The 20,003-nt window shown below is 41.2% G+C and overlaps 2 protein-coding genes and 1 long non-coding RNA gene across 7 annotated transcripts in view; 1 reads left to right on the forward strand and 2 right to left on the reverse strand.

The window, feature by feature from the left end:
* RIC3 (RIC3 acetylcholine receptor chaperone) overlaps window positions 1-20,003 on the reverse strand; it is a 513,554-nt gene that overhangs the window by 308,382 nt on the left and 185,169 nt on the right. The window lies entirely within an intron of this gene.
* The window catches only part of TUB (TUB bipartite transcription factor), a 118,637-nt gene that overhangs the window by 59,086 nt on the left and 39,548 nt on the right, over window positions 1-20,003 (forward strand). The window contains exon 1 of one of the 5 annotated variants that reach the window (XM_083408457.1): window positions 19,177-19,264. The exons of the other annotated variants lie outside the window; for them this stretch is intronic. The gene's annotated coding sequence lies outside the window, so the exon portion shown is untranslated. Of the gene's footprint in view, window positions 1-19,176; window positions 19,265-20,003 lie in introns of those variants that run through there. 5 annotated transcript variants of the gene reach the window in all.
* LOC310666311 overlaps window positions 1-20,003 on the reverse strand; it is a 446,582-nt gene that overhangs the window by 19,743 nt on the left and 406,836 nt on the right. The gene's annotated exons all lie outside the window — the stretch shown is intronic.

Below are 20,003 nucleotides of genomic sequence, written 5' to 3' on the forward strand. Positions count from 1 at the left end.
GCTTCATTGCAGCATTGCATTTGATTTCCTGTGAAGTGGGATTTCTAGGTTTGTCTGAACACTTTGGTTATAGGAGGGACATACACCATTTGTAAACCTCTGTAATATTTTTAATGACTTTATGGCAGGGGTCAGCAAACTTTTTCAGCAGGGAGCTGGTCCACTGTCCCTCAGACCTTGTTGGTTATTATTTGAAAAAATAATAATGAACGAATTCCTATGCCCCACAAATAACCCAGAGATGCATTTTAAATAAAAGCACACATACTACTCATGTAAAAACACACTGATTCCTGGACTGTCCACGGGCCAGATTTAGAAGGTGATTGGGACACATCCGGCCCCCAGGCTTTTGTTTGCCTACCCATGCTTTGTGGCTTATAAATAAAATGGTATTTTGTCTCTCTTTTTTGTAATGAAAGAAAATTTGTAATTAGATAACTCCTTGGGCTGTCGATGTTTGTTTTTAAAACACATATTTGCCAGATGCGTCATGTGGCCATAGTTCTTATGTACTGTTTTGCATGTTCTGATAAGTTTTCAATTGGACTACTGTAATGCACTATTTGTGGGGCTGCCCATGAAGGCAGTCTAGAAACTTCATTTGGTCCAGAATACAATGGTCAGGTTGGTGATTGGTAATAGCTGACAGGAGCATTGTCCCACCAATGCTGCAGAAGTTCCACTGGTTGCCAGTTTATTTTAAGGTTGATGTCTGACTTCTGGCTCTTATATAGTTCCGTACAGCCTGGGTCAAGGATTCTCCTCTCATGCTCACACTGAGGCCTGATAATCATAGAATCATGGAATTGTAGAGTTGGAAGGGACATCCGGGATTATCTACTCTAAGCACCTGCAGTGCAGGAATATTTCACCTAACGTACGGCTTGAACCCACGACCCTGAGATTGAGTCTCATGCTCTGCCAACTGATAAATCTTTGCTGCAGGCATCGCCTCCTTCAGAGGCTTGATTGTCTTCCACAATCAATAGTCAGTTCTCTGCTGCCACCCTTAAGCTATGAAATTTTTAATGTAAAGCTGCAAATCACTGCCCACTTACCTATGCATAAGTCCCACTGAACTTAATTTTGCTTACCTTTGTGCAATCATATCTATAGGGCTGCACGTCACAGCTTTCCTTCCTAAACAGCTTTTCCTTTCCAAATGTGGGGATGTGGTTTAGACTACGCTCCCTGCTGTTCAGATAATGCTGTTAATTTATTATGTATTTTTCCCCTTGGGTTTTTTAAAATGGCGTTGCCGTTTATTTGTTATTAAAATTGTTTTTTGTTATGGGAACTCATTAGAGTTGAAGAGCAGATTACAAAGTAACAGAGCCTGCAATCCTTACACACACTTGAGAGTTAGTCCTACTGAACTCAGCGAAGCTTACTTCAAAGTAATAAGCTTTGTATGAGCAGGCTTGTAATATGAAAACACATTTTTTGCACCCATGGCAGGAAAACATACTGAAAATTAAAATTGTCCTGAGGATAACTTGTGTGCATTTCTCCATTTTTCTTTGCTATACTAGGTCTTGTGTGTTTCATTTAACTATTTTAAATTAAAAAATGCACATTAATGATGTGCATGTTTAATTGAAGGCTGAATCATAACTTTTCTGAACATCCTTTGTATTTCAGTAAAACGTTTCTGTTTGCACAGCAACTTAGAGAAAGTATTTCCCCTCAAGTACTGCACAATTTTATGGGAAACCTTACAGCCATTTTAGTGTTTCCTACAGGGAGAGGATGAACTTTAAATGCATGACAGACAAATTGGTTCACAGCATGTAGTAAAAATAAGCAGGGGGTGGCGAAATCAAAGATTGTAACATGCTATTTGTTGTTGCTTTTTGTGAAAAAGGAAATGCATATTGATCTAACACACAAGACCCAGGGCATGGGCTGAAGGCTCAGGGTGGAACAGCCTTGCTGAAGTGAATGAGGTTTGGGTCTAGGAAACACTCTCTGTATGCCACCTTGAGCTCCTTGGGGGAAAGGCAGGATGTAAACAAACATTCCTGCTAGCTGGTAGTTGAAAAAATGTTACAGAATGTCTAAGAATGCAACACCACCACTGACTCTTGGAAAGCATTTTTGTGTGTATGCAGACCAGGCAGAGAACAAAGAACTCCAATTGCTTTCTCTCTGTCCTTCTAAAGATTTGCCGAAAGATAAGCAGTTGTGGTGGGAATAACAGCTATGCCATTACTCAGGCAACCTATCAACTGATGCCAAGGTTTTGCATGGGGCTTTGTAATGTTGTGCAAGGGAGGCAGTGCTTCATCTTCATTTCCCCGTGAAAAGTAATCCTTTTGTCTTCTCCGCGCTGTGCACATCAAAGAAATGGAGCCTTAAATGAACGTTCTTATTATTTGCCTCTCTTTGATCTCTGTCACTGTCTCTCCTTTTTAAAATGCACATACCTTACAGCATAGTAGCCTGCAGTGACTTAAAACTAACGCAATGGGTTCTTCTGAGTGCTTATTTTATGTTATTATACTCTCAGTCCCAAACTCCCTTCACCAATGAAACGTTGACTTTCTTTTTCCATTCTAGTGGATTAAAGGCTGAATTATAGCGGATGCAACTGTTTATAGGTATTGATGATTAAGTGGTATATAAATCCTGTTAAATATATATACATATATTTAAAAACAGTTGATGCCTTTAGATGGCTGTGATGAAAAGAAATGCACAGTCAGGGATGGAGTAGGGTAGTTGAGGTCCATGAAGAGCATCTTCTTCCCTCTCTGTGCCTTACCTGAAGTGGCATTTGAAACTGGGTAATTTCAAAAGTGGTCCAAGATTTGCCATTGGGGTCTGCTGCTCAAAGAAAACCAGTTTCCATTCCCAAGCTTCGCAGGTGTGCCTAAATGAGGTTCTTTAACTCTAAACCAACATATGCACTGCAGTAAGTACTGAACATTCAGGATGTGTCCATGGAAGCTCTGTCTTCTGAAATACTTCCTCTGTTAAAAGCCTGCACCGATCCATTAGTGTTGTGGGTGGGCAGGTAACCCACCTGGATAACACTCCCTTAATATATATGGTCTGTGGTGAATGGATGGTTTATAAGACAATTCAGTCCCCAAAATAAGTGCTCTGCACTTAATACTACATTAGAATTCCTGCTTGCACAGCAGGAATTACTTCATTTAACAGCTCTTCAAAGTGTCTGTTGACTGCTTTTTACTGCTTGTGTGATGTATATTGATACTCATAATCTGAGGTCTTCGGAAGCTTAAGACACTAGCACAAGCTCATTGTAGAGGTTGGCATTCTCTGGAGTTTGCATATTAGCTTTGTTTTGACAGCGCATCAAACATGCCTTGAATGAAGCAGCACGGTTGCAGTGCTGACTGTGCAGAACTCCTGCTACAAGAGCACTGAAGAGATAATTCCCTCTGTGGTATCATCATGTCTCAGTAGATCTGGTGCATTTGATTATTTGTACACATATGGGAAATGGTTTGCACTGTTGAAAATTAGGCTTATATAAAACTCATTGCTGGTGGCAGCTAAGAACAGAAACGTAAAGTGTCATCCTCTGTGTGCGCACAGTATGGGGAAAATAACATGATTGCCTCTCTAAATTTTCAGCAAGGCCTATATAATCTGATTAGCAACATTTAGCATGCTTCATAACAGCAGATGGCGGTGTGTAAAGTAACCTAAATATGCAATACCCAAACCATATTATGACGTAGGGGAGGAAAATACATGGATCCTATCTTCAGTGCTCTAGAATAGCTTTACTTGCTTAAACAGGACATATTTGATTAAAAAAAGGAGCAACATAGCTCAGAAAGGGACTTACAGCAGTCTGTTACCTGTTGGTTTGATGTGGCAATGCTACAACTACATCTGAAGTAGCACAGAACATGTGTGTGTGTGTGTGTGTGTGTGTGTGTGTGTGTGTGTGTTATGGCTGCAGTTTTGCTGAGTAAAATATTGCTCAAAATCTATCTCTGTCTAGCCTCCATCCATTCTGACTTTATGGGGGGGGGGAATAAAATCCACCCAAATCCCTATTAGTGTTGGAATCAGAATCATGGTTATAATTATGAATCTGAGATTAAAAATATGCATACTGAAATTAACAATATACCTATGCAACTTTTAGACTGAATTCAAAGTCTCTGGTTCAGATCTCGCCTTTGCTATCCACTCATTTTTGTGACTTTAGACAAGGCACTCCCTCTAAGCTCCAGCATTTCCCTACCCTATTTGGAATATGGGATAATGGGAGATAATAATATATTATTGCCTTATAGGGATGTGTAATGATATCAACTAGATACAACATGTATATGAAGCTTTTGGCAGCTGTCAACAGGAAATTTGGAGTGAAGTGTGTCAATCTGCAGGTGACACCCAGCTCGATCTCTCTGTTCCATGTGAATCAGAATAGGCAGTAGAGGTGTAAGATGGGCTAGATGTGGGCCAAGAAAATGAAACCGAATCCTGAAAAGACAGGTATTAGTTGTCCCACGTTCTCACATCTGGGAGGTGGGAAGGCGAGCTGCCCTGAATGGGGTTGCAGTCTCCTGGAAGGAGCAGGTTCTCAGTTTAGGGGGCACTCCTAGATTCAACACTGTCACTAGAGGCTCGGGTGGCTGCAGGGGCTAGGAATGCCTTTTCTCCATCTACAGCCCTTTAGGACAGAGATGACTTGACCACTGCATTCTGGGTTGTTTAAAACTGTTTCTAATACTGTGTTTTAATGTTTTAACCCATTCTGGGACCTTAGGGCAAAGGATGGGTTATAATTAATAATAGATAATAATAATATAATATAATATAATATAATATAATATAATATAATATAATAATAAATAGATATTGCATATGATATACATGAACACTTGGAAATGCTATACAAAATTTTTATTAATTAAAAGAGTGACTTAGTATGGAAGGTGAAATTGGAGACACACTTTCCCCAATGCCTGGCTGTCCCATGTCTCCCCTTGGCATTCTCCATCTTTCCATCTTGTCACCCCGCCCCATATTACTGCAAACATATACCCTCTTACCCAGATTAAAGCCTTCAAGTAAAGCAGAGTGTTTCCCCAACCTGCAGAGAAAGAGGATTGGAGCTGAAAGTCCAATGTGAAATGTGGGTGTGTTGTGCTCACATGTAAGCAAGCACAATATGTGACAGTGTGGAACATGTTTATTGCTACATGGTTCAGAAGCTAAGGTCAGTTGTTGTAACTTAGAGTTTCCATGTTTTTGGGCAAATCAGTAAATCTGAAACTTTACGGAATGTTATCACAAGAAATGTTATTGGATCTTATTGAATCTTGGGTTGTTGTTTTTTTAAAAAAACAACACCCCCAAAACAAGCACTTGGTCTTCCACCCTGTTTCTCCTATCTTTTAAAATTTATTTCCTGCATCATTCTCCACCCCTCCACTGAATTATCTAATGCTAATTAGCCTCAAACAGTGACTGATCCAGTTGGTCTATAGCCATATGCCCTACCATAAGGTTACCAGATTTCCCCCCAATGAATCCGGGGACACTTCATTGAAATCAGTCGGAATGATAGGATTTTGTCAGGGGACTGATTTGTAAATCTGGGGACTGTCCCCAGGAAACGGGGATGTCTGGTAACCTTACCCTACCATCTCATGTAGGGCTGTCCAAAACAGCACATCAGCTGCAAGCTTTTAGGACATCAGATGATGTGGTCAGGACTGTGTGCTCAAAGGAAGATGTGTGGGCAAGCAGAGATGGTCTTCATCTACATGTATGTAGAAGGTTAGCTTGCTTCTGAAAAGATGTGGGCCATCTCTTTTGCAATTGCATACTTAGCTAATATTTAACAGATTTGTATTTTTAATCTGGGATTATATTACATGAATATCTTGCTGCCTTCAGGAGAGAATTTATAAATATAAATATATATGTAATGGTTCTAGGGGTTGCTCGTGCGTAAGCAGGTGCCTATCTCCCCGGCTGGGTGCAAACACCTGGCTGGGTTGCCAAAGTGAACCATTTCTGTCTGGACAGCCACTCACCCGTGGCTGACTCAATCGCTGGCAGAATCCGTCAGTGGACGTTTCTTAAACTTCTTCCAGCAAAGAAGCTCTTTGACGCCTAGTCTTCTCCTACTCTCTCTGCGCGAAAGCCTTCTGCGCAAGGAGGGCGTAGGCAACGGAGGACCCCTACTCTCCCCGCTGGTCCCTGGCAAGGAGTCATGAGACCGCCTCGCCGCTTCCCCCATCTGCCCCCCCCTTCTCCACTGGTGCTACTCTGATTCTCTTTCCCAGAAGGTGGGCTGCTTCTCCCGATCCCTGGACGCTCTCTGGAATCCCTCTGGCTTTTGCTCTCTCCCTCCGGCACTGATGGCACTTCCCTGACATATAGATATATAGATATATAGATAGATAGATAGATGATAGATATATAGATATATAGATATATAGATATATAGATATATAGATATATAGATATATAGATATATAGATATATAGATATATATAATTGCTGTTATTGTTTGGAATGCTGTTTATGTTTGACACACACAGTGTTTCCAACAGACAACCTAACTTTCCTTGTATGCTATTTATAGCTTCAGATTACAAATAGGGAAGCCACCTATTGATTGATAGACAAATCAATTGAAAACGTTGGCGCTGGTAATTTATTCCACTGAGTGCAATCCTATTTATTAATGTTGACTTGGAATTAAGTTCCACTGTTTTCAACAGGCAAATCTTCCATTATGTGAGTCTATGAGAGTTATTGGAAATCAAATTTTTTTGTCCGCATGCTTTACTGAAGATAATTATAATGATGTAGGGAGCACCTGGGGAAACTGTTGCCCTCCAGATTTTGCTGAACTGCAGTTACCACTATCTCTGACCATCAGAGATGCTGGCTAGAGATGATGAGAGTCATGAGTAGAACCACATCTAGAGCGCCACAGCTTTCCCCTTCCCTGGATGAATAGTTCTCATAAGAATTATTTCCACATGAACTGGGAATCGGTGTGAGGTGTGTAGTATGAGTAAGGGGGCTTTGGTGAGGTCAGAGGGGGGGGAGAGGTGGAGGAGTTGGAAAGTGGAGCGAGAAGGGGCACTTTCCCTAGTTCCCCAAACACCTCATTTTTTTTGTATATTCTCACTGATAATAGAGCAGAGACTTTCCACTGGTATATTCATTCTTGTACACATTACCTGGCTGGAAAATTAGGTACAGTCACCTTTCAGGTCAAACTTAATTGAATTCCTCTGCCCCCACAGGTCAGTGCATAAAATAGGAATTGCCTCTGGCTTGACCCTCGTGAACACTGCTTTGTAGGATCCAGAGCGGTTTGTGTGCCTTTAAGGATACTGCTGCTGAAACCCCCAAATTTGCGCTGATCAGAAATATTTATTCCGCTCTGCAGTGGTACTGTGTCAGAACTTCAAGCTAGAGTGCAAAAAGAGAAAAGCGCCCTGGTGGAAGAGGCTGTTCAACCATCAGCAGCCGTCAGTCGCTGAATGTGCTTTACTGTTTTAGACTGTCAGTTTAGGAGCCTGTGAAAAGCTGCTAATCTGTCTGGCCTGTTGCCCTCGCTAAGTTTCCCAGTGGATGGAGATCAGGCTTTTCATCTCTTGTCATTCCAAAGTGAAAATATGACATTGCATAGCTTTAACGCTATTTTAACAATGAAACATATCACAGATGGGTTTCTGGCTGCAGCTGGTGCCCATCTTGCCTAGCCATAGTTACTCTCCTTTGTGCTTGGGGACGCTGTTGCAAAGCACAGTGGACAGCTCAGTGCCTTGTATGATCTCATTCTGTCCCAGAACAGTAAAACTTAGAAAATCGCAATAACAACTGTGACTGTTTGCTGTTACATTCTCTCACCTTTGTACAAGTTGACTGTCCTGGGAAGTGAGAGTGTAACAAAGCAGCCACAACAAGGAAAACAAAAACAGGGAATAAGGCTGATTACAGTGTCTTGTCAAGTTCATGATGTCTGAATTATCATTTCTGGCGCAGTCGTAAGCCCAGAACACCCCTTCTGCAGAATGACACAGACTTTATGATTATGCCATGCCATTACACCATGTGTGTCATGGCAGCAGCATTTGCCTTATTCATGAAGAAGTCTTGGAATGTGCAGCCATGTGTAATGATTTGCGAAACAGCCAAACAATTAGGCCACAGATTTCAATTACAAATAGCAGGAAATCTTATTTTGGCTACACAAACAGTACAATTTGGGAAAATAAACATAGCATTTAGAGTCAGCTTCCCACAGTGCCAAGAACAGCATAATTATATCTGGTGGTATTATAAATAATCTGTGGGGTTCTCTTCTCTTCCATCGCCAGCAAAAATGACACTAAATTATAATTTCCATAAATGTACCGAGTGGCTTCAGTGGCTTCATGAGCTGAAGCATCCTTCCCACTTAAGCTTGTTCAAGCCTGTTTGTTAGGTATCTTCAGAGGTTTACCTGGTGAAGAGGTTCTTCTGTATCTTTGCTATGTGGATTACATATAATGCTGCACGTGATGTGCTCTCACCTGCAGGGGTCTGAGCACTCCAACTGAGACTTCCTTGTGCTGCAGGATGTGCCAATGAGGCTGCATTAACTGGCTACAGAGGACTTCCAATAGGATGTTGGTTGGGGAGCCCACCTTATTTCCAGTGCTCAAAACTCCCATCGTTCTAAGTGCATTTTGCGACAGGGAATTTCATTAGTGTGAGCAGTTTCTGAGCACTGGGTGCAGTAATGCGCCTAAGATTTTGGATTCAAACTGCAGAGTGGAAGGAAAGGAGGACCTTTTCTGCCTCCCCACTTCTAGCTACACTTTGAAGACTGGAGAAGAGACCCTCTTAAGGATATTAGGGGGGCAGGGGAAGGACTAGACCATGTGAAAAATGAACATAATATTTTAGCTGCGGTTCATTCATTTTCAGCTTTGTATTCTTGTTATTAAAAAATGGCGCCTAGACATTCCGTTGTTGCACCCATAACCTAGGTTTAAGGTGCCATTTAGCACCTAACTTTCATTTCTCAGTTTCTAACACTGCTTATTTCACAGTCCCCCATCAGCAGATGCCAGGATACCTTTCTAAATGCCATGGCCCAACAGTACCAGAAGTTCACCCCCCTTCCTCTGTTCAAAGTAGAACTTTCCTGGATCATGGATGAAGGCTTTCCCTTGGCTCTGAGGGCTCCAGATTGTACTTGTATGTGGCTCCAGAAGAGACCTCTTCTGGTCACATGCCATGATCCCTGGGATCATCCATGACTCCCAGGTACTTGAGGCATCAAACCTGTCAACCCCAGAAGGCTCCTGGTTGGGGTAGAGACTGAGTAGCTGGGGAATGCCATGAGGTCATTGATAAACTTTCTGTTTTTTCTTCCTTAGCTGACAGGTGGTGCTCACTGATTATATTCATTGTGACTCCATGTCCACTGACTTTAGATACTTCTTTTGATCTGCTTATGTATAACTGCATGTTTATAGGGCAGGCTCGCAGAATTACTTTTGGTGGGCTTTTGCCACAGAACAAATTAGGACGGATTGCAAAGCAAGGTTTTGTTTTACAGAAAACACTTCTCTATTACTATTGCAACTAAAGACCCATTTTCCTTTCTGTTCTTTTAAAATGGGTTGTAGCTTCAACATTGCACAGGAGAGGGGTTTTAGTTCATAGTTTAAACTGCAAGCTTTCCAAACACATATAGAACATTTTTGTTTGTTCTACTGCACATTGCCTTTTGCCCTATCCAGGAAATCAGCAGTCCATGCTACTGCAATTTATGTTTCATTTCCTTCTCCCATATGCTAATTGAAAGCATTCCACATGAATGAGCTATCAAGCTAAGAAGAAGTATGCTTAAATATAGGATGTATATGTAGTTCCCTGTGATGTTTATTTGACTATAATTGTTCTTTCTTTTGCCTATGGGCATTATGACAGATGAGATGGAATGAGGGCCATTGCATTAATATATTAATAAAATAGGAAGCTGAGCAAAGGGATTTTTGTTGATCCTTTCAGCACCCTAAGAATAGAGACCACAGTAGAGCAATTTCCAGCCATATTCATCTTTGGTAACAAAAGCAGCAAAGACTCTTGAGGCACCTTTAATTCTAACAAATTCATTATGATGCTGTAATCATGCGAAGTGGACTGTGGCCTACAAAAGCCTGTGGTATAATGAATTTATTTGACATTAAAGCGCCACAAGATTTTTTGTTCTTACAATAAACTGAAGTATATATTTTAGATCTCGTATAATAGAATTTAGCAATCATACATTTTCATAGGAATGTAAGAAGCTGATTTACATGGCGTGAACTCAGGAATTCAGCTAGCTCTGTGTTGCCTGCACTGCTTGGGAGTGACTCTCCAGGGTTTCAGACAGCATCCCCCACCCCAAGCCCCACCTAAAGATGCCAAGGATAGCACATAGGGCTTTTACATGCAAATGAGATGTTCTACCACTGAGTGTTGGCTCCTCCCCTATAGAAAATATTATAATGTTTTTCATGTGTTCAGCCTGGTTCTATAAGGGCTAAGTTACTTGCATCATAAACATCGAAGATAAGTATGTGTAACCTGCAAAGATCTAGCTTTTGAAATTACTAGCAAGTACTTTTTATGAATAAGGGATAACTTCTTTGCCTCCCAGGATTGACAGCTGAGGTTGAGAAGCAACCTTGAGGTGGTTTTATCCTTGAGTCATTTGAATGAACTTGAGCTTTACTGAAAACTGGCAAGATTGCAGCCCCTGCCACCTGTTGTGCACTCTTTGCAAATGGAATTGAATCAGAAGGTGGAGAGCCATGATTTCCTGGTTGGTTTAGTTTAACCCTGTTTTTTATGGTTGCGTTAAGTGTGTTGAGATATATTGAATGCTGCTATTCATTCTTGACACTGTTATTGATATCCATAATTGTTTTTGCTATAGTATACTTCAAGTTGTATCTATTATGACTCACGTTGTGTAAGTTGCTTTTAGGCATAGTCTGGTGGGGAAATAGTACGTGAATGAATGACTCTTGCATCTGTGAGTGCACTTTCCATACTGCTTCTTTAAACACTAATATCTATTCCTGGTGTAATGCATGCTCATTTGAGAAAATATTGTACAGCGGTTTAAATTGTGAACATCCTTCAAATGACATACACACTAAATATCATTAAGAACAAACAAACCTCACTTGGCCATGTAAATAGGCATGCTGCAGTAGTGAATCCTGCCCCTGAGTAATTAATGAGAAACACTTAGTTTCACTCCAAGAGGATTGTATTCCTCAATATTCAGAAAGTAGTCTGGGAACAATTGAACTTTCTCTATGTAGTAATTTTAAATGTCTGGCTTAATTGTCTGAAACAAAGGCTGTCCATCTCAGTAACCAGGACAACAGAAACTCTAGGCAATTTTGTTCTATTTGTAGATGTTGAGTCTTGGTTACTTTATTAGATTATATTTCCTTAATTAGCTAGCTCCTATAAATCTTCTGAACATAGCAGTGAGAAGAGCTATCAGTGGTTATTAAACTCATTTACTTCTGTTTTCATTGAAGTGAATTTGCAAAATAGTCTGAAATGGAAACAAAATGGCAATTGAATAGGAAGGATGAAGTATATGGTATATTATTACATTGTGGAGTTATGTCCTTTTTCCTGAATTAAATTTGGATATTTCTAAGAATGGAAGAAAGAGGTATTTACAGTGGTACCTTGGGTTACAGATGCTTCAGGTTACAGACTCTGCTAACCCAGAAATAGTACCTCAGGTTAAGAACTTTGCTTCAGGATGAGAACAGAAATTGCACGGCGGCCGCGACGGGAGGCCCCATTAGCTAAAGTGGTACCTCAGGTGAAGAACAATTTCAGGTTAAGAACGGACCTCCAGAATGAATTAAGTTCTTAACCCGAGGTACCACTGTATTGAGTTGTAGATTATTTTGGGAAACTACTAGGAAAAAACCTGTGTTTTTAGATTCATTGGTGCATGTTTACCAGACTTACATGCTTTAATTTTCAGTTTGTGACGTACATGCTCAGCAAACTACAGTGGAGAATAAAATGTGGCTTTGTAGTAAGTTTAATGGAATGATGGCATAAAACTAGTTGAAATGCTCTTTGAGCAATCTAATATCTGGTTAACATGTAGTCTCTAGGGCTGTCACTTGATTTAGAAAAGCTTACCCAATTAATCATCTGAGTTTTAGTCAATTAATGTACCGGTAATTAATCAATTAAACCTGCAGAAAGCATGCATTCTGAGAGTGTGTGTAAATATTTACGAGAAATGATAAATGTAATATTATTTCTCTCCAGTGTTTGTTATTCAGAGATGTCTTACACACCTGCTACAGTGCTAACTTTAAAGTTGCCTGCCGCCCAACTTTTTCCTGCTGCCTCCTCTCTTTACTCCAGTTTCAGGTGTTGAAGAATGGAGATCATGGTGGGAATGGCCTTTGCTACTGATGACACCAGTGATGACTGCCACTCCATTTGTAGATGAGGCATCTGGTATGAGACTGGTGGCAAGCTAGCACTTTTTCCGGTGGCATCTGCCACCACAAATTCCACTAGCTGTATTGAACTCACTCAGAACACTATCAGATTCCACCACAGAACCATGCTAAATTTTGCATACTGCATTACCAGGCGGGGATCACCCATGAAGTCCTGTTCCAGCCCAACGGCAGCACTCTCATGGATATTGAAGAACTATTGTCCTCCAACATGCCAGAGACTAGCTTGGTCAAGGATGCTGTTGGGCAACAGAATGATCAATAGGCCAGCAGCACCCTCAATCTCTCTCTCTCTCTGGCCCAATACAGGTACAGAGTTTTTTAAGCCCACTCCAAGGATTTCTGGTACATGAGACAGTATTTCAATGGACAACACCCTCCTTCATCCTCCAGTCTAGCCTGGTGCTGTACTGACTACCCAGGTGCACACAGTTGAGATAGGTCAGGCCCACCCAGGTCACTCATCCAATTCTTGGATATATTGGCACGAGGTAGGGTTCATTCCTTTTTAATATTATTGTCATCCTGAAAGACACACCTCTTCAAAAAAACACAACACCTGTTTACAAAAAATGGCAGGAATTTCTGAACCAAATACATGTTTCGATAAATAACTTCCATCTGCCCACAAAGCCGTGTAGCATCTCTCCTTTGTTACATCTTTGTATAATTTAAATCATTTCTACTGCCTCCGTTGTAAGCAACCAGAGCAATTATTGTTATCTGCAGGAAAAAATAGATTTAGACAGAACAATGGAAGTCATGGAAATATGGGGGGGGGGGGGAAATAGATACTTCATAGAACTAATGATGCTGTTGCGATGCACTGCTAACTCAGGAAGTAAAGAAAGATGCTGTATTGTTGAATGCTGGTTTCTAGCTCAGGATGTCGAGAGTCTCCAAAGAAAGAAAAAGTGGTGTGTGTGTGTGTGTGTGTGTGTGTGTGTGTTTGGATCAGTCTCCAAAAATGGCTTCTCATATCCTACCTCATATGTTTGTAAAGTTCTCTGTTTTAGTTTTTTATAATTCAAGGTCAACATCTTGAATATTATTTAGAAGATAATAGGAATCCAGAGCAGACACTAGCTGCTGCCTACCCCTATCATCTAGTGCTTAACAATACAATAAATGGCATAGTGGGTTTTTGGAATTCATGTGGTGTTTTTTTTCTTCCTGTACAAAACACTGCTGGAATAATGCTGGCAGGCCTAGTCAGTTCAATTACCTGTTTTAGAAAAGCCATATGGTTGTTGTCATTACTTTGTATTGTTTTGCAGTATTTTATGCTGTGCATTGCCTTGATATTGATGCGAGTGGGCAGTATAAAGGAATTAAATGCAAATAAATATGACTACAATGAAATTAACACAATGACTTTTTAAAATACATGTGTGTGATTACAAATGAATGAATACTATGTACCGTATGTAGTAATTAGTATTAAAAAGGAAGCAATGAATTGATGGTGAGTTTGTTTTTCAGCAATACCAAAGGGATTTAGTCTGACAGCAGAACCCCAAATACACCCTGATTTAAATGCAATGTGATGTACAAATTGCAAAGTATTAAACTTCATGCAAATCGCAATCCTAATTAAGATTTACACAGTGTTAATACTTCTGGTGGCAAGACAGGGCACGGTTCTTAGAACATTCCACTCTACTTATCACTTCCATATTATTATGGAATTCCACAAACATCAGACCATCCCTCTGACAATTTGAATTCCCCCCAGATTTGTATTGTGTAAAAGAAACTTGGTGAGATGGTGCTACCTGGGAGCGTAGCACAAATTGGAACTGTATTCCAGAATGGGGTTTTAAAATAGAACATAAAAGATTATTATTAGTTCATAAAATGAATGTATTCTTAAAGTAACAATTGACTTGCAGTTTTAGTGAGATAAAGACCAAAGTTAAAATTAAAGGGGATTTTTTGGTCTTGAAGTCGGATTCCCAGTATCAGTGGCGTAGCGTGGGTTGTCAGCACCCGGGGCAAGGCAAGTAATTTGCGCCCCCTAACCCGGGGCAAGGCAAGTAATTTGCGCCCCCCGCTGCACTGTCCCTCCCCCAGATAGTCCCTCGCTGTCTCTCCGCACCGCACCGCACCGCACCGCACCGCACTGCACGCCTGGCACCCTCCCCTCCACAGTGGATGGCGACCTGGCGGCTCTGATCGGATTCGCACAGCCAGCACTGCAGTGAGAGAGAGTGAGTGAGCCAGGTAGGGGCAGAGAGCTGCGAGTGCGAGCGCGCCCCCCCAGATGTTGCGCCCGGTGCGGCCAGCACCCCCTGCACCCCCCACGCTACGCCACTGCCCAGTATATTGATACTGAGAAAGAGCGGCAGGGATATGAGAAGAGGAGCATTTGTGTTGAGTCTGAATTCCATGAATGTGGGAGAGAATTTGGAAGGAAAAGCAAATGTATGTTCTAGTTCAGTGTATGTTTCACAATCACTCTGGAACAAATTTAAAACAAAGCTGATTTAAGCTTTGTGTGTTTATTTCTGGAAGGCTCTATGATTAAAACATTTGGATGCTTGCAAAACATATATCTGTAACTTCATGTTTAGATACAGATATATGCTCCTGTCAGAGAGGATGGGATGAGAAAGAGTGTTTCAAGTCTGCCTAAAGCCATGCCATCTGTCCTTGAAGACACATTCCTTAAAGTGTTTGGGGACAGACTGTGGTCACTCAGTGCAAAGGTTATATCATTCTGAACATGTTCCGAATTACTTCTATGTACAGTATTATTGTTTCATATGTCCTGTGATTTAACTCAAGGATTGAAAAGAGATTTCTTTTGCTGAGCCCTGGCAACCACAAATTAGAACCTGCTCTGAAGACTCAAACAAACAGTGGCTGTTCAAAATAATAACGTTTTTCTCCTTTGCAGGAGAAGCCTCTAAAACTTGACACTGTACATCAGAAGCAATGTTGAAAATGCCCCAACTGGGAGTAAAATAAATGAATTCACATTACAGTATATGGAAAAAAAATTGCTTCCTCCATCTCAGCAATGCACAAACTTTATAGACAGAAGATTTGTGAGACTGTCAAAATATAATACCTTAATCTAGCCCTAAACAGAAAAAACATGTATTCTGTTTGAAGCTGTATTCTAAAAGCAGGCTTCAACAAACAGAGTACAATCCTATGACGTATCACTCTACAAATGTGTTGTGGCACTGCTCTAGTCCTTATTGTACTTCCATTGAGCTTTGATCATTTAAGTAGGTTTGGGTATGTATAGTTAGCACATTCGTTCTGTCTTTGTTGTTCTCAGGCTTTGCAACATTATCTGAATAAGAATTGGTGTAACCCAAGAAGCACAGCTGCTTCTATGTGATGTTCATTCACATTACCATTCCCTCACTTCCCTTATATCTGGTTTGTGGGTAAGCATGAAGGGCTTTGGACTATGTAAACTTCAGGCACAACTGTGGTGTACCTAGTTTGTGAAAACTTCTCACTCTTTCCCCATTCTGGTGTCAAGGAATCGCTTCACATTCCTGTCCAGATGTTATGGAATCTTCACAATCCAGATGAGGAGAATCCAGCCCAAAGTAGTTTGATCGATACCTTCTGTTTCTAGCTAAAAAGGTGACATTCACTGTAGCATCAGTAGGCACCCACATGTTCAACAGGGCTTTTTTCCTTCTCCCTCTACAGGTATCCACATACCCTTCATTTGCGCTGGGTGATCCTCTGGGGTGAGGCATGCGGGGGGGGGGGGGGAGCTGCAAATGGGAAAAGAGGAGAGATGACAATCCTGAAGCCCCATTTTTCAAGCAGATTTCCATTGTGCAAGTGAGCAGACATTACTGAATGCCATCTGGTATCCCCATTTGAGTGGGAATCACTTCCAGGTGTGTTTCTTGCCACATAGAGTTTTGGGATACAATATCTTCCCCCTGTTGAAGAGTTCTGCTATCCAAGTGGCAGCTGTGAAATGTGTGTCATTTTAGCTTGTAGAAGAACCTAGAAAATGGTTTTCTGCCTATAGTATTTTTAAAAAGCATGTGTTTTGTTTTTTTTAAAAAAAAATTTACAATCCCCCTCATGGCTTTTTGTGTTTTTATTTTTGGGTTTCTAATTTTCTTTTTCATTATTATTAAAAGCATTTCTAGACTGCTCTTTATCCATGCAGATACCAGGCTGGTGCACAATAGGCATGGATGAAATTAAACATTCCACAAAGAATGTTTGTAGTACAGTACAAGTATAATAAAGCGGGGGGGGGGGGACCCAATTAGTTGCAACTAAAAATAATTAGAGCATTCTAAAATGCCAACTTTAAAATGCCTGGGCAAATAGATAAGTTTTGAGCTGACACGGAAATTCTACATGCTTATGGACCAAACTAGAAGTGATGTTTATAACAATTTTCTGATGTATTCTCAGAAAGAAAGAAAAAACAGCCACAGGTGTGCATGTTGTTTTAACACTTAGTCCCTATTTCAAACTGGGTGCCTCTTCTCCTGCTATTTGACTTAGTAGGGAAGCTTCCATGAAGGAAAATAAGACTGCAACCTTAACTTAACTTGGGCTTCTCAGTAGAGATGGTTAGGACTGCACTTAAGCCTATCCATGACTATTACTCATGATGAGTATATATTACCTCCAAGTGCAGAGGCGACCTGCCTCTGAACATTCCAGTTGCTTGGGATCATGAGTAGGAGAGTTCTGTTGTGCTCATGCCTTACTTGCAGGCATCTGGCTAGACCTCTGGTCTGATCCCAAAGGGTTGTTCCTGTGTTCTGAAGAGCTAAAGCCAGGATGGAAGCAATAACTAAACTCATCTATTCTTTTCGTATGCATTTATTGCTGTTGCTTTTTGTCCTTGAGAGGTATATTGCCAGCTATGCAAATGTAAAGGATCTGTACTGAAGCTGTTCAATATAGACTAGCCTAGGGAAATCATGGAAAATAATACTTTGGCTCATTTGACCCTGGAGAAAGCACTCAAATGTTCTTTCAGGAATAATCCATTTTCACAGATTTGATAATCCTCCACTTCTTGCTGTGTATATTGGATCGGTCATCTAACTCTTGTCCGTGAGCCAAGGATTTAGTTCTTTGTTTTTAGTCTGTTGTATTCCACATGCTCTTAGGAATGCTTTCATTTGTTTTTTTGGGTGTATTGCATTCACTTTTTCCTGTGTCCATGGCACTCTCTCTAAATCTGTGGTGGAGACTTGGGGAACTTGCAGCCCACATTATCAGGTGTTTTCAGCCTTTGCTGTTTTCCCACCTTCTTTTTGCAGCCGTTGAAACCTGGTTTTAGACCAGCTTGGCAGTGAACCCCTCATGTAGTTCTCCTCCTGCAGGTGAGAGTGGGAAGAAAAAATGTATGCCTTTTCTCTAAGCCCGCAAATGTCCTGTACCCTAGCTTTTGCTATTGCTTTTCTACTCAGTAGTTATGTGTCCCTGCAGGAGCGATTTTCCTTGATGGAAAATTACAAATCAATAAATTTATGAGGAAAGAGGCTGGAATAATCGTGTGTATCTTTGGGGGTTTGCCATTAATTTTTGTATCTCCTCAGAATTGATAAAGCAAGTTACTTTGATGCAAGGCCCTTAACGTTGAACAAATCTTTCCATTCATTGGCAGCGCTTTCTGTGAGAAAAGCAAAGATGAGCTGGCATGTTGACATTTCGGTCCTGTTTGCTGCACAGCTCTCAGAAAGGAGTGCTGCTAAAGGCCAGAGTTTTTGCTTGTTCAAATGTTAGTACCAGGAATGGTGAAGGAAGAGAGACAGCTGCTCCCCACTCCTGCTTTACAAGTCCAAAATTCTGTATATTAATCCCAGCTGACAAATGCTGAATACATACCAAACAAGACTTTGGTATTTATAGAATGTATATAACAATTCAAGGAACAGGCCCTGCAGTCAGCATTTCAAGCAGCCAACTAATGAGATCGTTGACAGCTCACTCTGATTTTTTTGAAATTGTTCTGTGTGTATGCTTCTTAGGGAAGTGAACCTCTGTGGAATAAATTGCACTGGCATACTGTGCTCAAATGATAGTGCTCTGCTAAACCATAAAGAAGCATGTAATGCCAGCATTATAACAGTGTTTTGTTTTCTACAGATTGTAGTTCAGTTTTGTCATGACTTGGGCTAGTAAACCGTTAAATCTCATGCTGTCCTATTCCAATCCACTGCACTCTCGACAGATTTTCAGCACACAACTTTTTTCCTCTTCATTATATTTAACCCAGGATGTAGTTACCATGTGTGGCTTTGTTAAACTGTAGTTACTCCTTGGTAGTGGTACCCAGGCTTCCTCAACCTCGGCCCTCCAGATGTTTTTGGCCTACAACTCCCATGATCCCTAGCTAGCAGGACCAGTGGTCAGGGATGATGGGAATTGTAGTCTAAAAAACTTCTGGAGCACTGGTGTTGAGGAAGCCTGCAGTAACCCCTGTACATAGAACTGCAGCTGGCATTGCCATCTGTCAACCCAGAACTCTTGTTGTCTGTCTCTTTAAAATCTCTATGGTAACAAGAAAGCACAATAGTTGCTGGGCTTCCTGTCCTGTGTTTTTCACTGGTCCCTTTGCCTTTCCTCCTCCTGTGCTTGTGGTAGTAAGTAGGACTTCAGTTTTGCCCCATAGCAGATGGAGGCGGTGGCAAGATGAAGGGGCCAGTGGGGAAATGAGGTGGAAGGCACAGTGGTTGAAGCTTCTCCTCAAAGACTGCCTCTCCCCATGTGAGAGAGCAGCACTAGGCCCCTGCCAGGTAGCCTAGTTCAGGCTTCCTCAACCTTGGGCCTCCAGATGTTTTGAGACTACAATTCCCATCATCCCTGACCACTGGTCCTGCTAGCTAGGGATCATGGGAGTTGTAGGCCAAAAACATCTGGAGGCCCAAGGTTGAGGAAGCCTGGCCTAGTTGGCTCATTGGATCTACACAAGACAATACACAACAGATCTTCTGACACACAATGTCACATTCCTATGGATATTGCTTGCTGCAATGTGGGAGGCCAGTGTGTGAATCTGTCCTAAAGTTTAGAGTGTATTCTGTTCTCCTCAAAATACAAATGCGGCAAGTTGCTTAGAAGGGGTTGGCATGCAACACTTGCTGTTTAAGAAATGGCAATAGCGCTTCCATCTCTGTGTGGTGCTGCATATAATTGTGAGGATTCTGTGGTTGCCCTCCTCCTTTTGCACTCCCGCCTTTTATCCTTATCCCATTGGATTGTCCTTTTCCTTGCACACAGAGTAAACCAAGCCTCTGTCACAGAGCTGGCATAAGTGGTGCTGAACTCCTAGCACAGAGGGGTTTGGCCTGTGACACAATTTGAACATGCCGTATGTCAGCTCAGTCATTGTCTCTTCAGGCTGCTAAGAGTATTTCAAAGTAAAGCACCACAATAAAAAAAAAAAGCAAGAGTGAAACTGTTTTTCATTTCTTACAGCAATTTCAGGCATCTGTCTGAACCTTACTACAGCAGTATGTTGACATTTGAGTGACC

Source organism: Podarcis tiliguerta (assembly GCF_965153285.1).
Source record: "Podarcis tiliguerta genome assembly, chromosome: 1".
NCBI lineage: Eukaryota > Metazoa > Chordata > Lepidosauria > Squamata > Lacertidae > Podarcis > Podarcis tiliguerta.